Source organism: Macrobrachium nipponense, chromosome 3 (assembly GCF_015104395.2).
Source record: "Macrobrachium nipponense isolate FS-2020 chromosome 3, ASM1510439v2, whole genome shotgun sequence".
Taxonomy (NCBI): Eukaryota; Metazoa; Arthropoda; class Malacostraca; order Decapoda; family Palaemonidae; genus Macrobrachium; species Macrobrachium nipponense.
In genome coordinates, this window is record NC_087202.1 from 78148693 (window position 1) to 78166192 (window position 17500).

The following is a 17500-nucleotide window of genomic DNA, read 5'->3' on the forward strand; positions in this document are numbered from 1 at the left end:
AAAATCACTTTGTAACTTGTTTACTTCTAAGTATTTACATTTAGTTTTACTCCACACTCGAGTACTTTCAGGACCTCCTGTGGCCCATTCTCAAGAGATGTTTGGGCCTTGACCCAGGCTAACATCCCAAACATCTCTTGAGAATGGGCCACAGAAGGGCCTGAAAGTACTCGAGTGTGGAGTAAAACTAAATGTAAATACTTAGAAGTAAACAAGTTACAAAGTGATTTTGTGAGTTTCTTTTCAATTGGCCAGATTGATAATGCTGTAAGATTTCGGCAATCATTTACCATTTGCATTCAGCATTAGACCATCATTTGCATTCTGGTTGACGTTTATCGTATATACCAGAGGAAAAGAATTACAGCTGCTGCCAGCATAGCTTCTCAGCGCCTCAGTGGCGTGGTTGATATGGTCTTGGCCTGCCACCTCGGTGGACGCGAGTTCGATTCTCGGGCATTCCACTGAGGGGTTAGTGATGTGTATTTCTGGAGATAGAAGTTCACTCTCGACGTGGTTCGGAAGTCACGTGAAGCCGTTGGTCCCGTTGCTGAATAACCACTGGTTCCATGCAACGTAAAAACACCTTACGATCGATCAATCAATCAGATAGCTTCTCAGATATGTCCTTAATTTTAGAAAGAGACTCCTAGTATCTACGGTAAAACTAGTCCAAAAGGGAATTAATCCCCCTTTATTATTACCGTATAAGGTTACAAATTTTAAGTGTTTAGTATGACTCGAAATAAGTGCTTAGGTTTTTAAGAAATCCGTTAAGAAAGGATTAATTTGTTCGTGCGTCAAGGTCGAAGCACTTATTTTCGCCTCCATGACTCGCATTTAAGATTACCATTCGTGGGTTTTTAATTAAATTGGTGTTGTCAATTGAATGAGGCATTAATTTCCTTTCCTATAAGGCTGCAGAGTTGTTTCAGTGATGGAGGAATATATATCGTTGCAGCGAACATCGGAAATTTTCCGATAGCTTTTACTATTCTAGAAAGAAATTAAACAAATCAATAAAAGTAGTCACGAGGAGTTAATATCTCCTTTAATACCTTTAATAAAACCATATAAGTTAACATTGAAGTGTAACACCTATATTTAGTATCACCTTACAGGTTAGTGAACTTTTTCTTCTGCATAGCCGAAGTTAGTGGGCAGTTAAATTTGCATAAAAAAGGAAAATTTTGGCGCGGTAGACTATAGTATATGATGCAGATTCTGCTCAAAGGAAAATAAAATTATTTTTTGTCTGAATTATTCCATTGCATTTTCGAAATAATTTCACAAAAATGAGAGCTCAGATTTTATCTGTTGTATTTTCATTTTAAAGAAAAAAAATAGCAAACTTAGTACTATTATATCATTTATACCTTGGAAAATGACTACCTTATGATAGTCGCACTTTTCCCAGGATTAGTTCCTGTAAAGTTTGCAGTAACTTTGGCTGACTTTGTCGAACTTGCTTTTTCTCATCATAATTAAGGAAGTCTGATTAAAGGCCTCATACACTGCTGAACGATTGTCTGAACGACTGTCTGTATCGTTCGCGAAGACGCTGTGTATGGGATTGTCTGAATGCAAAAGTTGGCGGAGCTTCGTGTCTGAACGATCTCAGCGGGAATCTGTCACGACCAGGTTGTTGGCTTGCAACTTTAGTCTGTCATACATAGATCGTTCAATGTATGGGTTTGTCTGCCGATAAAACGCTATCTCGCGCGTCTCTTCTAGAGATGATGCCATAATGTCTTCTCTAGACAAACTCTTTGTTCAGACTGAAATCGGTGCGGAGATCGTTCATACTGTCTGAATAGTGTGTGTGTGTGTGGGTGGATAACGACAATCGTTCAGACAGCCGTTCAGACAATCGATCAGTGTATGGGGGCCTTAGGAGAGTTTTGCCTTGCTGTACCTCTGGTAATGTCTGAATTCTTGTTGTTATCGTTCAAAGTAAGCGCTTAAAAGCTCAAGGTGGCCACAACCCGTTTGTTTTTATCTTACTCATGATTGGAGCTTTGACGTGGTCTTGCCGTTTTGTTGTTCGAGCAAGCTGGGCTCTTCACGCAGTTTTATCAGTCCAGTTTATTGTTATTTATATATTTTTTGTGTGACATTTCTTAAAGCCTTTGTTTCTATATTTACCCATCTTCCTGCCTATTTGGTTTGAATAGCTTCTTTACTTCGAGAATAGGTATTACGTTTAGGATTCTTTAGAATGAACATCATTAATGTCTTTTAAGCTGTTTATTTTATTTTTTTTTTTTTTTTACATCGGTGAATTTTGTCAACTGGAGCGCGTAGTGGACTGACGAATGTAGGTTAACAGTTGTTAGATTTTATATACTGTTAGTTACACTTGAAGTTGCTCAACTGTGTTATTTATAGTTTTGTGATTTTCAGTGGTAGTAAGTGTTTTTATGCTCGAGTGGCAGTTTCACGCGTCTTTTGGATCACAGCAACATTTCTGTTAAATAGCTTGTTTCAGTAACATTTAAAAGGTAACGCTGCACAGTCTATCTAGTTTATCCTATGTATAGGATTTGCAGTACACTTCTTGAGCATTTCTGAGGGTCGTCGTGGTTAGGTGGGTCTTATACTTCGAAGCTACTATGTATTAGGCTCGTCTAATGTTTATGCTGTTCATATTTTGCCTTAGCTGGAAAGATTATGTTAGGCCTCCCCTCTAACACCTGTAAGTCCACATCCATTTTACCTTTATCCACTTCTCTTTTTAGTCGTCTTTCTTCTTTCCCACCGTTATCCCTTCATTAAGTGGTCGGTTGCCGGATGCACCTTCTTCTCCACTGCCTTCCATCAAAGACATCATCAGGCATGGTTTATTTTTGGCAAAGGAGGTTTTTACGACCGCATGCCCGTGCTGTCATCAGCCACAGTTATTGGCGGTGGGCCTAGCCTTTTACTAAAAAAAATGCGACTGCAAGGCAGCAGTTTCCACAGTTATTGTCTGTGGGCCTAGCCTTTTACTAAGACGACTGCAAGGCAGCAGTTTAAACAGTTATTGGCAGTGGGCCTAGCCCCTTACTAAAAAGTAAGACTGCAAGGTAGCAGTTGCCACAGTTATTGGCTGTGGGCCTAGCCTTTTACTAAAAAGTACGACTGCCAGTCAGCAGTTGCCACAGTTATTGGCTATGGGCCAAGCCTTTTACTAAAAAGTACGACTGCAAGGCAGCAGTTTCCACAGGCATTGGCAGTGGGCCTAGCCTTTTACTAAAAAGAACGACTGCAAGATAGCAGTTTCCACAGTTATTGGCAGTGAGCCTAGCCTTTTTCTAAAAAGTACGACTGCAAGGCAGCAGTTTCCACAGTCATTGGCAGTGGGCCTAGCCTTTTTCTTAAAAGTACGACTGCAAGGCAGCAGTTTCCACAGTCATTGGCAGTGGGCCTAGCCTTTTTCTAAAAAGTACGACTGCAAGGCAACAGTTTCCACAGTTATCCAAGCAGTGGGCCTAGCCTTTTATTAAAAGGTACGACTGCAAGGCAGCAGTTTCCACAGTCATTGGCAGTGGGCCTAGCCTTTTACTAAAAAGTACGATTGCAAGACAGCAGTTTCCACAGTTACTGGCAGTGGGCCAGCCTTCTACTAAATAAGTGTGACTGCAAGACTGCAGTTGCCACAGTTATTGGCAGTGGGCCTAGCCTTTTACTAAAAAGTATGACTGCAAGGCAGCAGTTTCCACGGTTACTGGCAGTGGGCCTAGCCTTTTACTAAGAATTACGACCTTTTACTAAAAAGTAAGACTGCAAGGCAAGCAGTTTCCACAGTTATTGGCGGTGGGCCTAACCTTTTACTAAAAAGTACGACTGCAAGGCAGCAGTTTCCACAGTTATTGACAGTTGGCCTAGCCTTTTACTAAACAGTAAGACTGCAAGGCAGCAGATGCCCTTTTAGTCGCCTTTTACGACACACAGGACGTACGGTGGCAGTATACTTACACCCCTACCACAGGATCACTCTTTGTAGTCGTCTTTACTGCCCTTACGTATATTTGAAGTGTCAGTCTATGGGTCTTAGATCGTGAATGTGCTTAAAAGCGGCCAGTTTTTATTTAAGGAGCATTTAAGGTCCCATCGCTCCATCGTCCATTATTCCTTTACCCCTGATGCTTTCCTTTAAACTTTCGATATTACTATCTTGTATGTTAATGGACGTTTCCACCTGTAATATTCCGAGGCCTAATTATTGAAATCAGCTTGCTAAGTGCATTGAGAGTATCAAGATCTTTGTAATTTGCCACTTCAGTGAAGGATCTGCGTTCAGTATTTTATACAGGTGGCAATACCTTTTCATATCAATAATAGCTTTGTAAATACTCTCTTGATACGTATCTTATTTTCAGTTATTATCCCTGCTTCAGTGTTAGTGCTGTCGTTCATTTTATCCTTTTATTTGGGAGTACAAGTAAAATGTTATTTATAATATATTATTATATTATATATATATACATATTATATTTATATTATATATATATATAATATATATATATCTAATATATATATGTTGTATGTATGTATGTATGTATGTATGTATGTATGTATGTATGTATGTATGTATGCATGCATATTTATAACTGAATCACGAATATATGGTATATGATAAATGTAAATATATATATGTATATACACACATACATACATCTGTTGTATATGTATGATGTTTGTGTGTTTGTGTGCTGTGCACGTATTTTTATGTAAGTACATTGATGTATATACTTCTGTTGTGGATGTAAACCATATTTAAAGATATGAACATCAAGCAGCCGTGAATTTGATGATTTTCATTTGTAATTTCTTAAGGTTTAGAAAGAAGTTTTCAAATCCTTTATGTCGGGAAAAAGAAAACACTCAGTTCTGCTGAACTTTGTTCTTCAAGGCAAAAGAGGCGTTGTTGGAAAGGGGAAAAAAAAAATAAGAATTAAATTTTTGTATTAATATTCAGCGTGTAGTATTTCCAGTGCAAGGGTAATGATAAAAAGCAAGATAGTCTTATTTAGACCGTTCCCATCTACCTTATTATCTCGCAAGACAAATGCACCGCACTTTAATTGTTAACGATGTAATCCAGGACTGGGAGACGTTAAGATTAATATTTATTGTTATTAGTGATCATATCTGCGCTTTTTAATCGCAACTGCATTTGCAGTGCGTAATCGAATGGATGGACTCTTGAAAGAATGGGCGATAATTAGATGTTTGCTTGTTTGGTGCGTCTGTAGACGTGCGAGAGAGAGAGAGAGAGGAAATGTTGAACTAGATCTAAGTGGAGAGAAAGATAGACAAAGAAAAGAGGACAAGAGAAAGATAGATTGAAAGAGAACATATTTTTAGTAGCAGCTTGATGGGATAATTAAGGGGTTTGCAGATTTGTACTTCAAACTAAAAAATTTCTCTCTCTCTCTCTCTCTCTCTCTCTCTCTCTCTCTCTCTCTCTCTCTCTCTCTCTCTCTCTCTCTCTCTCAAAGTTATGTCTTTGAAAGACATTCGTTTTATCATCATCATCATCTCAACCTTAATTCCTAGTCGGGGTCGCTGTTTATTAATGAGCCTTTTCCAGGTGTTTTTATCTTTTGTCCTTCTTTCATCCATTCTTTTGTCTCTGGCTCATTTCATAATTTGTTTTGGCAGATGTTTCGCGAACGGCTTCCCTCTCTCTGTTTTAACTCCCGCCCCCTCTATCCGGGCTTAGATGATGTTTCTGCTGTACGCTAAAACTACTTCCATTTCATTCATCACCATTTGGACTGGTTTCGTATAAATTAGTATTGCAGATGAAATTTTAGTCTATTTCTGGTGGAAATTTCCTTTCCCTTTTTCTTTTCGCATCTCTTTGGACGGACTAAGCAGTCCATTAAAGATATTTAAAACGAATTCAAATGAAAGTAGTACTTCAGTATATCGTGATTGAAACAAGACAGTGTTAGGCTTTTTTTGTGCCACTGGTCTTAATCACAGGAGGAAGAATAGTTAATATTTGTTATGATGCCTTTGAGTTGTTGTTACCTATGTGATTAGTTTGGGTATGTTGCCTGTGTGACAATTTAAGTTAAAAGTCGGGTTATTGTAGTATCTCAACAAACATGGGAATAAGTAAAACAGCAAAGTATATATATATATATATATATAGATATATATATATATATATATATATATATATATATATATAATCTGACCACTGCTCACAATCCCCATGTTCCTTTGGCTCCAGGTATTTATTTGCAAAAACATCGATTGTTTATTTATTTATTTTTTCTTATAAAAATACTGCCCTCTTTTGCTCACATGCACCAGTTCATAAAAAAAATGCCATAACTTTCATTGGATTTTTGGAATTACCGATTTTCATTTACCAAAATACCTTTCCTGTGGCGTAGGTAGCAATTGAGAACATTTTGTTGAGGCATATAAATTCATGCGCGCAAGACCGCCATAGAGCGCATCCGTGGCGTGATCGATATGGTCTTGGCCTGCTAGCTTGGTGGCCGCGAGTTCGATTCTCGGCCATTCCACTGACGGGTTAGAGATGTGTATTTCTGGCGATAAAAGTTCACTCTCGACGTGGTTCGGAAGTCACGTAAAGCCGTTGGCCCCGTTGCTGAATAACGTCTGTCTCCAGCAACGTAAAAACACCATACAAACAAACAATAACGCCACAGTTCCTTCCCTGAAATACCATGGACTTTTTGCACCCTGGAGTTACACGTTGGCAGAGCAGAAGTCGCTGTTCACGTCTCCAAGCAGTGGCAGTACAAATTAACCTTATAAGTTAATAATACCATTTGCTGCCTTTACCCACCTCCAAATGATGTCATTACTCATGATTTTATGGTTGGGTTGATTATTCTACTACCCCTGCTATTTTCATTATTTGGTTACATGAGCATGAATTGTTTTCACCTAGACAATAGGTAATCTCAGTATTACTGATAAGAGAGTGAAGATTTTGGATTCCTAAATACAGATGAACTTACACAATCCACATACATATCGGCACCTTGTCACCCATTGGCCTATTATAAGAGGCTCAGTAGCGTAATCGGTATGTCCTTGGCCTGCCACCTCTGTGGCCGCGAGTTCGATTCTCATGCGTTCCATCGAGGTGTGAGAGATGTGTATTTCTGGTGATAGAAGTTCACTCTCGACGTGGTTCGGAAGTCACGTAAAGCCGTTGGTGCCGTTGCTGAATAACCACTGGTTCCATGCAACGTAAAAACACCATACAAACAAACAAGAGTCTCAGCTTACTAATTAAGTTTTATTGAGATGGTTGACATGCTATGATATTAAGAGAAACGATAACCCACAAGCACAAAGATTACCACTCCAGTGTCTTGTTAAAGCTAATTGGGAGGAATTAAAAAAAAATTGAGTGCACTAGAAAAAGCTAAATATTTCTGTACGTTAGATGATTTTATTGATTTACTCGGTGGAGCGTCATACAGCTGTTAGCAAATCAGTCTCAAAAACTAATGGTTTTTCCTGATGACAACTAACTCCTTGTTGGTCATCAGAACTTCAGATTCTACGTCGTGCAGTAAGAAAAACTTTAATGTATTGCTGTAGGTACCATTCCTATGAAATTCTCATATGTAGAAATGCAGATTCCAGCTTCGTAGAGCACTAAAAGTATTGAAACCTCAGTCTTAGGCTTTTTCGTTCATTTACAGCAGAACCCAGCCTTTTACTACATAGAACAAAATGAATAGGATAGCACAGAGTATGCTGCTATAGTATATTCACATCAACCGTGCATATGATGTCTAGGTCATTCTCTTACGACGCTCCTGATTGGCTGTTGATAAGTCAATGACAGGGCTGGAAACTCTGTCTCTCTCGAGAGAGTTCACACAGGCAGGATGTATGTCCCACCTCTCTTGAGGGATACGTCTTTCAAAAGTATCCCTTAGGAGAAGTGGAACATACATCCTGCCTATGTGAACACTCAAGAGACTGGAAGTTTCCACCCCTGTCATTGGCATATCAACAGCCAATCAGGAGCGTAGCAAGGGACTGGCCTAGACATCATATGCACGGTTGATGTGAATCTACTATAGTTCTCCACCAGTGTAAAAATTGAATTGTCCCCAAGTCACATACTCCTTTGCCAAGCAGAATCCTGAAATCATGTATTTGCTCTGAAAGAGTTTGATTCAGCCTTAACAATTTACAATGACAAAGCTCCAAAACCTGCCAAAATTCCTTACGTACCAAATTATTGTTATTAACTGAATAGGACTTATTTGGAAAATTATTGCCATTTTGCATTTTTAGAACCAAAACCAGTACTATATACTGAGCATGAAAGATACTGCCTGATTATTGCTTATGCTGTAATATTGAAAACTAGCTAAGTGCAAGAATTGTACGTAGAAAAGAGAGAAATTTTATACTTGTAGTGTGTAGTTTTGTTATTCCGAAGCTGATATATTAGTTATATTTGAATCTTCCATTTGTAAGGCATTAGCGTCCACAGAACATCAGTTGACTCTTTTCTTTAACACTGAAAAAGAATATGGATCTGCTTGGGTACAAGGGATTTTAATGTTTATAATTGTGGATTATTGAGAGCTGAGCTGGCATTATATATCATCATCTGTAACAGTTATTTTGTAGTTCGCGTATTCAGCACTATAAGAAGAGTTTTGTATCAGGGAGAAGTTACTTAATTTCCCAAAGGAAAAGTCCAGTAACTGACAAGTCAAATTTGGATTGAATTACCGAGAATTATTGTGGGTTGAAAGATACTCTACCCCTGCACGATGAGTTCGAAGAGCTTTGTTTGTAATTGGAAAAAATACTTGCCTTCTTTTCTCCTCATTTGAATCTGATCTGAGATTTGCTATATATCTACTTACATCTCAATAGTCTTTAATTGTTAATACTGCTTTTCTCTGAACGGGAAGTGCAATGGAAAAATTGCTTTCAAAAATTTCTGCGAGAATATTCTTCGATTACCAGTTAATTTGGAGATCCTTCCGCTTTTAGGTGAGTGATTTTTTTTTTTTAAGAATTGTTCACTTACTAGTAAGAGCTTTTTGTTCACTTACTAGTAAGAGCTTTTTCATATTTATTAGTATCTTTCAAACTGTTGTAACTATCCAGTAAAAAATGGAGACCCATATTTATGTGTATATGCAAATACATCGTAGACATAATTTGTCTGGGAGTTAGAGAACAGGCAATTTCGGTAATGCAATGAATTACATTAAAATATTTTTTTATGGCTCTTTTAATTTAAACGCTTAAAAAATCACATTAGATGCACGTGCCTTCATTAAATAAGCGAATACCACAGGAAAATGATAGGCAGAAATCCAAGCGCTTTCGTCTTGACTAATTTAAATATAGTTGGCAGATGTTCTTGGAGCTCCTGTAGGATTATCAACAGGAAGTTGGACCAGTGATTTCTTAAGCAAGATTGATGATTTGTGAAAATCTTTTATCTTCAAAGCTAAAAGCTAGAAATAATTGATCGTTCTACTTGGGGAAAAGTGTATTTTTTTTAGTTTTGACCTTGAAATTTGAAGAACAATTTTTTGCGACATTAAAATTGTAGTGTTTTGTTTTTATTGCAGTGGATGCTTGCCCAACATCTGACCTCTTTGCGACCGCTCCAGAAAAGTAAGTACGATATTCAGTTTTCTAAGGGCTTGGTTTTACCATGTTCCTGGAACGTGTAGACGGTTGTACAAATATGCGCCCGTGCAGATTCTTCTACCATTTAGTTTGGTTGCCTAATGCCGATCCAGAAAACTCGAGATCTTTTTGAGGGAAGACTTTTTCAGGTTGCAAAATTGGTCAAAACATATTTAGAATTTGAATGTACCGGCTTCATATATTGGCAGATCGCAGTCTTTCTGACCTTAAAGAATAGATATGGTAGATTTGTGGTGTGAAAAAGAAGTTGAATTTAGTTTTGATTTCAGTTGTTTGCAGGAAGTATTGTTGTAGGTTCATGTCTTTTCTTTCGTAATTATAAGTCTCTTTTTAGTCTTCATTGATAACGTACTTCCAGAGTAAAATAGGACAGCAATATAGTTAAAACTCGAACTACTCACAGCGCCTCAGTGGCGTGATCGGTATTGTCTTGACCTGTCATCTCGGTGGCGTGGCTGCGAGTTCGATTCTCGGGCATTCCCGTGAGGTGCAAAGATGTGTATTTCTGGTGATAGAAGTTCACTCTCGACGTGGTTCGGAAGTCATGTAAAGCCGTTGGTCGCGTTGTTAAATAACCACTGGTTCCATGCAACGTAAAAACACCATACACAAAAAAAAAAAAAAAAAAAATCGAACTACTCAAGGAGGAGCCTTCCGTTCTGTGCACCTAAAGGAAAACCTAATCTTGATACATACGGTATTAAATTTACTTCGATTCTTCACCGATTTTTGGCAGAGATCTTCGTCTAGATCAAGTTGTTCCTACCTCTCACTTGTAATTACACATTTTCTTATCTAGTACTGCTATGCTGGCCTTATCCTAAAGCGTTAAATCCTGACTGGAGGAAAGTTAACGCTCAAGAATTAAACTTTTAAGACCATGAGGCCTTAAAACTGTTCCTAAAATTTAAACGGAACTTTTTGTTCAGTAATTTAAACTATCATTCATGTTGTAGGCGGAATTTCAGGAATTTAAACTTATCAGACATGTCTAAGGCGGATTTTTTTTTCTTCAATATCACCATCTACTTGAGAGTCCGTTTATAGATATTTCCGACTAGTGAGTTGCCTGTGACTGATTGTAAATAAGTTGTGAAAAACTTCAATTTATTTTTTAAAGAATATCATTGTTTATTGATAATATTAAAAGATTAAGTCCTATAGGAAAGCTGCAAATAAATATATTTGGATAAGGGTACAGGATTAACAGCATATATATATATATATATATATATATATATATATATATATATATATATATATATATCTCATCACTTCACCGTGATTCATAAACAAACATTAAGCTACAAATGTCCCTTAATATCCAATCGTTGTACCTCGGAATTTACATATTTTCATATAATGTTAACCAAAGGGGAATTTTTTTGTTGATGGTAAATTCGCCGTCCCATGGGCTCGAACCACGGAACAAGAACTTGATGGCTGTGTGGTTTAGGGCGTGTCGCTGCAGTCTTGAGTGACTTTCTGCGTGGTTCGAGCCCATGGAAAGGCGAACTTATCAACTGAAAGATTCCCCTTCTGGCAACGCACATGAAAATAGTGAATTGGATATTAAAGAACATTTGTAGCTTAATGCATATATATATATATATATATATATATATATATATATATATCATATATATATATATATATACATACATACATACATACACACACACACACACACATATATATATATATATATATATATATATGTATGTATGTATGATGTATGTATATGTATGTATGTAGGTATGTTGTATGTATATGTATGTATGTATGTATGCAACTGTAATAGCCACAATTCCTTCTTAACTTCTGGAATTCTTTAATCTTTTTTGGATACGCTTGTCGCTACAAAGCCTGAAGATCCAAGTTCAAAGACATTTTTGATGAAATTGTGATGTCTTCAAAAATGTCTTTGGACTTGGATCTTCAGGCTTTGTAGCGACAAGCGTATCCCAAAAAGAGCAAAGAATTCAAGAAGTTAAGAGGGCATTGCGGCTATTACAGTTGCATATGTATCTGGTGAAAAAGTGACCAGTAGATTCTACACACACATATGTATATAAAGAGGTGTTTGAATGATGTAATTTGTGGAAAGGAAATTTATTTGGAGAACGATTTCTTCCTTTTCTGTATTTTCTATTACCTTCATTAATTGGGTTCAAATTTTGAATAATAATAATAATAATGTTAACAATAATATTTTTGCACTATTTAAGAAGAGGCACTCCGAATGGAATGTAACGGGGGAGGGGGGGGGGGGGCGATCATTTAAGTGTTTATTTCTCATGTTATAAACTAATAGTTGTTCCTTTATTTATTAATTAATTTATTTTTTAAAGAATTTTAACAGCGAGGGTTTTAAGTAAACTACTGATTTTTAGAAAATATTGGAGAGACTCATGGAAGTTTATACTTAATGTGTGTTTGACAATATTCCCCCGTCTCCTTATATGTTACGAGTCGTGGATTGTAGGTTATACTGGTTGAAGAGTTTTGAAGCTTTTTCAGTCCATTTGGGAGTGGTAATTTTTCTGCCTTTGTTGGGTCATTTGTTCAGTGTTCACATCCGACCGTTGTTCCTTGCCTTGCCTTGCTTTTGAACAATTTTTATTTTATTTTATTTGTTCAGCGTTGATCCTGTCGTGCAAGACTTTCAATGCAGGGTTGCTGACTGTGTATGCGCGCTCTCCTTTGTGTATTGCCGAAGATAGGGCTATTGCTGTTTCTGCTACACATATATAGATTAGGGTTTCCGTTTTATACATGTTATGCATCACCTATATTAACCTTCCTCGTGTTTATATGATTCCTTGGTTATTGCTGCTTTTCTTTGTGATACGTGTACACGCATGTGCGTTTATGCGTTTATATCCGAGGCTTCGATTATGTTACTACTACTATACTACTACTACTACTACTACTACTACTACTACTATTACTTCTATACTACTACTTATGAATCACCTGCGTCGACTTTCCTTAAGTGTTTATATGATTCCTTGGTTATTGCTGCTTTTCTTTGTGATACTTGTAGACGCATGTGCGTTTATGAGTTTATTTCCGATGGTTCGACTTCTGCTGCTGGTGCTACTACTACTACTACTACTACTTCTATACTACTACTACTACTACTACCAGCGTCGGGCCGCCACGCACACTTTATGACCTGTCGAAGTCGGTGCTCGTCAGCCGGGTTTACGACGCGTTGCCTCAGCGCTGCCTTGTTCCCCGTCGGTCGTAAATCGCTCGGCAAAAACATCCTCAAGCCAAGATTGATTGAATCCGACAGGCCAGGGAGAAGAAAAGAAGTAGAGGGAGGAGAGGGAGGGGAGGAGGATGGAGGAGAATGGAGGAGGGAAAGGGAGGAGGAGGAGAGGGGTAGGAGGAAAAAGGAGGAGAGAGGAGAATGGAGAGGAGGAGGAGGAGGATAAAGAGGAGGAGGAGGATAAAAAGGAGGTGGAGGAGAATAAAGAGGAGGAGGGGGAGGAGAAAGAGGAAGAGGAGGATGATAAAGATGAGGAGGAGGAAGATGGGATACCCCCATACTATCAGCGCATCCTTCTGTTCCTGGACAACTGTGCTATTCTCTTGCAGTTCGTCGTCGTCGAAATTTTAAGATATATTTTTAATCGTTTTCACTTCTGTGATCGTAGCAAAGAATGAAAGGAAAAGGACAAAGTCGGATGAATGATGATGGGCCAGACTTGTGAGAGAGAGAGAGAGTTTCTCATGTCCGGTCTTAAGGTTGTGAGATGATAGGCGGTCTGGTGACTGGGCCTCCCAGCATCCTTCTGTTCTTCGTCTCCTCCTCCTCCTCCTCTCCCTCCCCCTTCCCCTATCCTCTCTCTTCCCCGTAAGCTTCCCTAGCAGTCCCTCCCTACCCCTCCCCCTTCCCCCCAAACTCCGAGAGTCGCTCTTCTCGCTCAGCGGGGGGTCAGCCGACATGGGGTGAAATTATACTATTATTCGTTTTTTTTTTTTTTTTTTTCCAGCACTCGAGTTTTGTAACGCGGTTTTGTGTGCGCGCGTGTGTATGTGTGTGTGTGTGTGTCAGAGAGAGAGGGAGCGAGAGAGTGTATTAGCTTACTAAGTATAATTACAGTGGATAACGTTATGGACGAAAATGGTTATAGAAAGAGAGACGGAGAGAGAATTTAACTTAATAAACATAATTACTGTGGCCCAACGTGGTTAGTAGAAGAATTTCGGGGCTATAGATCCCGGACGAATCTCCTTGGCGGGATCATTTAAATTTTACGATAGTTTTATTGAATGTGAGATACATCGGAACGATATCCTTGCCTGCTCTCGGCCAGCTTGTTTAATGTTCCTCCTAGCGGGAAGTAGCAGTAGCTTAAGTAGCACAGCGGAAACATTTTGCAACACGACCGAGTCGGTCGGTAGCGACGGTGTGGCATCTTCGTATATATACATTATTCAGTGTTAACTTTAGAGGCACTTAATTCGCGGCAAAATGGTACCATAACGTATTTATTTAAACAGCGTTCAGCCAGCTGCTTTCCAAGGGTAGGGGGAGGCCGGATCCTTGGTGTGGGTGGGTGGAGGGGTCTGGATATTAAACCCCCTCCTCTCCGCCTCTCCTCCTTCCCGGCCTTCCTAAAACCGTCCAATAAACTACATTTGCTTTCGGCAACAAGTGGCAGAAGGCTTTGCTAATTTCAGGACGTATTTCAGGAAATTGCATAGTCTCCTTCCTTTAATTAAAGCACTAATTCATTTCGAGATTTCAGCGGCGTTCGTGAAATATGCCGGGCGAGTCTTTGGCCGCGCGTCCCTGCCTGTGTATTATCAGATTCAGTAAATTGGTTTTGTAATGAACATTTTCAAGGGACGTTTTCCTGAACACACACATTCATAGATGTTATGAATGAAGAAATTTCTTGCTTAACACAACGCAAAGTATTTTTCCTGAACTCACACACACACACACACACACACACACACACACGGGATGCAAGACTAACATTTTCCTTATCAGAAGTCCCTGAAAAAAAAATTCTTGGGAATATTTTTGAACGTCTTTCATTTTTTTTCGTTTCTAGCAAATGCACAGGCTTTTCAATGAACATTCTCCTTGACATGTTTTCCTAAAGAAAGGGACACACACACACACACACACACACACACACACACACACACAAGGGAGAGAAGCGCTTTCCTTGCTGCCAGTGGAGGTAAGAAAAATGTAAAATCGAATAGCCCAATTACGGACAGAGCAATAAGTAACGACCCCATGAAAGGGAAAATATATGGTTTATTACGCATTGTAGAACTCACGGATTTTTGCTTCTCCCGGTCATATAAAGGCATTTTTATCTGTTTTACGTCCCACACGGACGGAATATAGATGAAGGGGCCAATTATTCGCGTTGAGTTGCAACATTGCGACAGATAGAGATGCGGGCCGCCGTGGCGAGTTTCATCCTTGAGCAGTGGTGAATATATGTATATATATATTATATATACACGTATATATGTGTGTATACATATATATATATTATATATATATATTTATTTATTTATATTTATTTATTTATTTATTTCAGTGCCGCTGAAGCGAAGGAACCCTGTGAAGTTCAACCACGTATGGCTTTCCTGTACTGATCTTACTCAATTTTTACTCGCATAAGTCTTCCCCGAGTAGTTCTGAATCTAGCAACACTTCTGGTGCCCATAGGAGTCCAACTCACACTATCACCTACTAATCTGTCAGTAGTTGGGCGAAGGACATGTCCAAGCCATCTATATCTGTTTGATCATCTTTCGTCCACATAGGAAACTTAGGGATTTCACCTTTGGTATCATTTCTAACTTGATCCCGTTATTTGATTCCTAATTGAATCTTTATTCTCAAATTCACTAGATTTATAAGATAAAATATCATTTATATATATTATGTGTTTGTGGGTAGATGTGGAGTGATTTTGTTTGTAGAGGGAATATATCTCCTGGACTTACTTGCAAGAGATATGCACAGCTAATTACAGTGATAATTCGATGACAGGCATTTTCAAAGACCGTGATTTTGTTGAAGTCAGTGGCGATAAATCTATAATGGACATATTTTAATAAATTTTTTCTTAATTACCGTTGTTGTTTTTACTCTTCTCCATTTTGATAAGTTTGATGCTATTATGTTTTTTGAAGCAAACGTAGTAAAAGTATTAGTAGCAGTACTGTTGTTATTAGTATTAGTAATAATAAATGTTCTAATAGCAGTAAAGTACTTTTTGGAAGTTTGCGAAAAATGTGGTACCAGTACTTTAAATTGCTAAATTAGTTTTGTTAAATATATATATGTATATATATACATACATATATATGTATGTATATATATATATATATAGATATATATATATGTATAGTACATATATAATATAATATGATATATGTATATATAAAAATAAAATATAAGTATATAGTGTAATATATAGATATATATATATATATATATATATATATATACACCTATACATTATATAATATATATCCTTACCTTCATCATGCTTTAAGCGGTCATTGTAAATGGAAGTATAATCTCATATCAAAATATTAAAGAAATACAATTATAGACACTTTAGATTGAATCTGTCTAATACGAATCTCCACTCGTCTTAACCTTCCCTTCTGTTCTCATTATTCTTCAAGTCGTTCTGGATATTCCAACACTTCTGGTGCCCACAGGAGCTGAGAATTATCACAAGATCATCTTGTAATAACTCTCAAGTTTAAGATATGTATGTTTTCTCTTGTTAGGTTTGTATGTAGTACATTACTGATAATAGGCGATTTTTATGTACTATGAGAATGTAAATGATGTTTGCAAGTGTGATGAATGTTGGATTCTTTGCCAATCTCTGTGTTTGCTCAATCATTTGACGTGATTTGGGCAGCCGCTCGGTCCTTTTTTGCAGGTGAATTTAGTGGTAGCGATCGTCAACTTGCGAGAAGCCAATTACATCATTTTGTTCAGATAATGGGGACGAATGTTACAGTGATTAGCTTAAATCGAAGGGTAGTATTCATCGTTGGTATGCGGGAATAAATGGCTCTGGTGAATATCTCCTCGCTCTCTCTCTCTCCTCTCTCTCTCTCTCTCTCTCTCTCTCTCTCTCTCTCTCTCATCAATTTGAGCTGCCTAATATATTTCTTTCCTATGCTTTTCCTTTAGTAGAATATTCCAGTCCAAACCCTCTCTATGATGAAGTTTTTATCCTATTTGCAGTTACTCCCACCAGTAGTCTTCTTCAGTCATTGTTTAATAAATGTTGCCTCTACTCAGTCATCTCCATTAATTGTTTGATCTCCGCTGTTCGTCAAGACTCCGCAACTTTGCAGTCTAGAATATCTTTCCAAAGAGACGGAAGCTATTATCTCTTTATCGGAGTATTGTAGCTTCGTCTCTTTGGAAAAACCAGGACCTGGGAAAAACTGGAGGTTGCTTGTGAGTCTTGACAGTTGATGACGTCGATATTACAACGAAATCTCTCTGTATATATCAAGTAATTCGGATTCTATTGACTTTCGTCATCTTTTATATCTTTCTCTGCATCTTTTCTCCCACTTCTGTGTCGGGTCGATGTTTGTGACAGCTTTCCTCCATTTGGTTCATTCATGCACAATCATCCATTTGTCTGCTGTTTGTCTCTCAGATCTTCTCTTAACAATATCCATCCACATTCGCTTCTTCGGTCTCCTCTCGCTCGACCACCATCCGTCTCAATCTGCATCACTCTCCTGATGTCTTCTTTCCTCTCATCACATGGCCGCACCACTGCAGTATTCTTTTCTG

At 38.1% G+C, this 17500-nt stretch overlaps 1 long non-coding RNA gene across 2 annotated transcripts in view; it reads left to right on the forward strand.

Annotated features, from left to right (window-relative positions):
• Nucleotides 1-17500, forward strand: part of LOC135221836 (uncharacterized) — a 386560-nt gene that overhangs the window by 47787 nt on the left and 321273 nt on the right. The window contains exons 2-3 of one of the 2 annotated variants that reach the window (XR_010316102.1): nt 9594-9639; nt 15255-15762. This is a non-coding gene — a long non-coding RNA (uncharacterized LOC135221836). Of the gene's footprint in view, nt 1-9593; nt 9640-15254; nt 15763-17500 lie in introns of those variants that run through there. The other variant, XR_010316101.1, reaches the window with a different exon arrangement.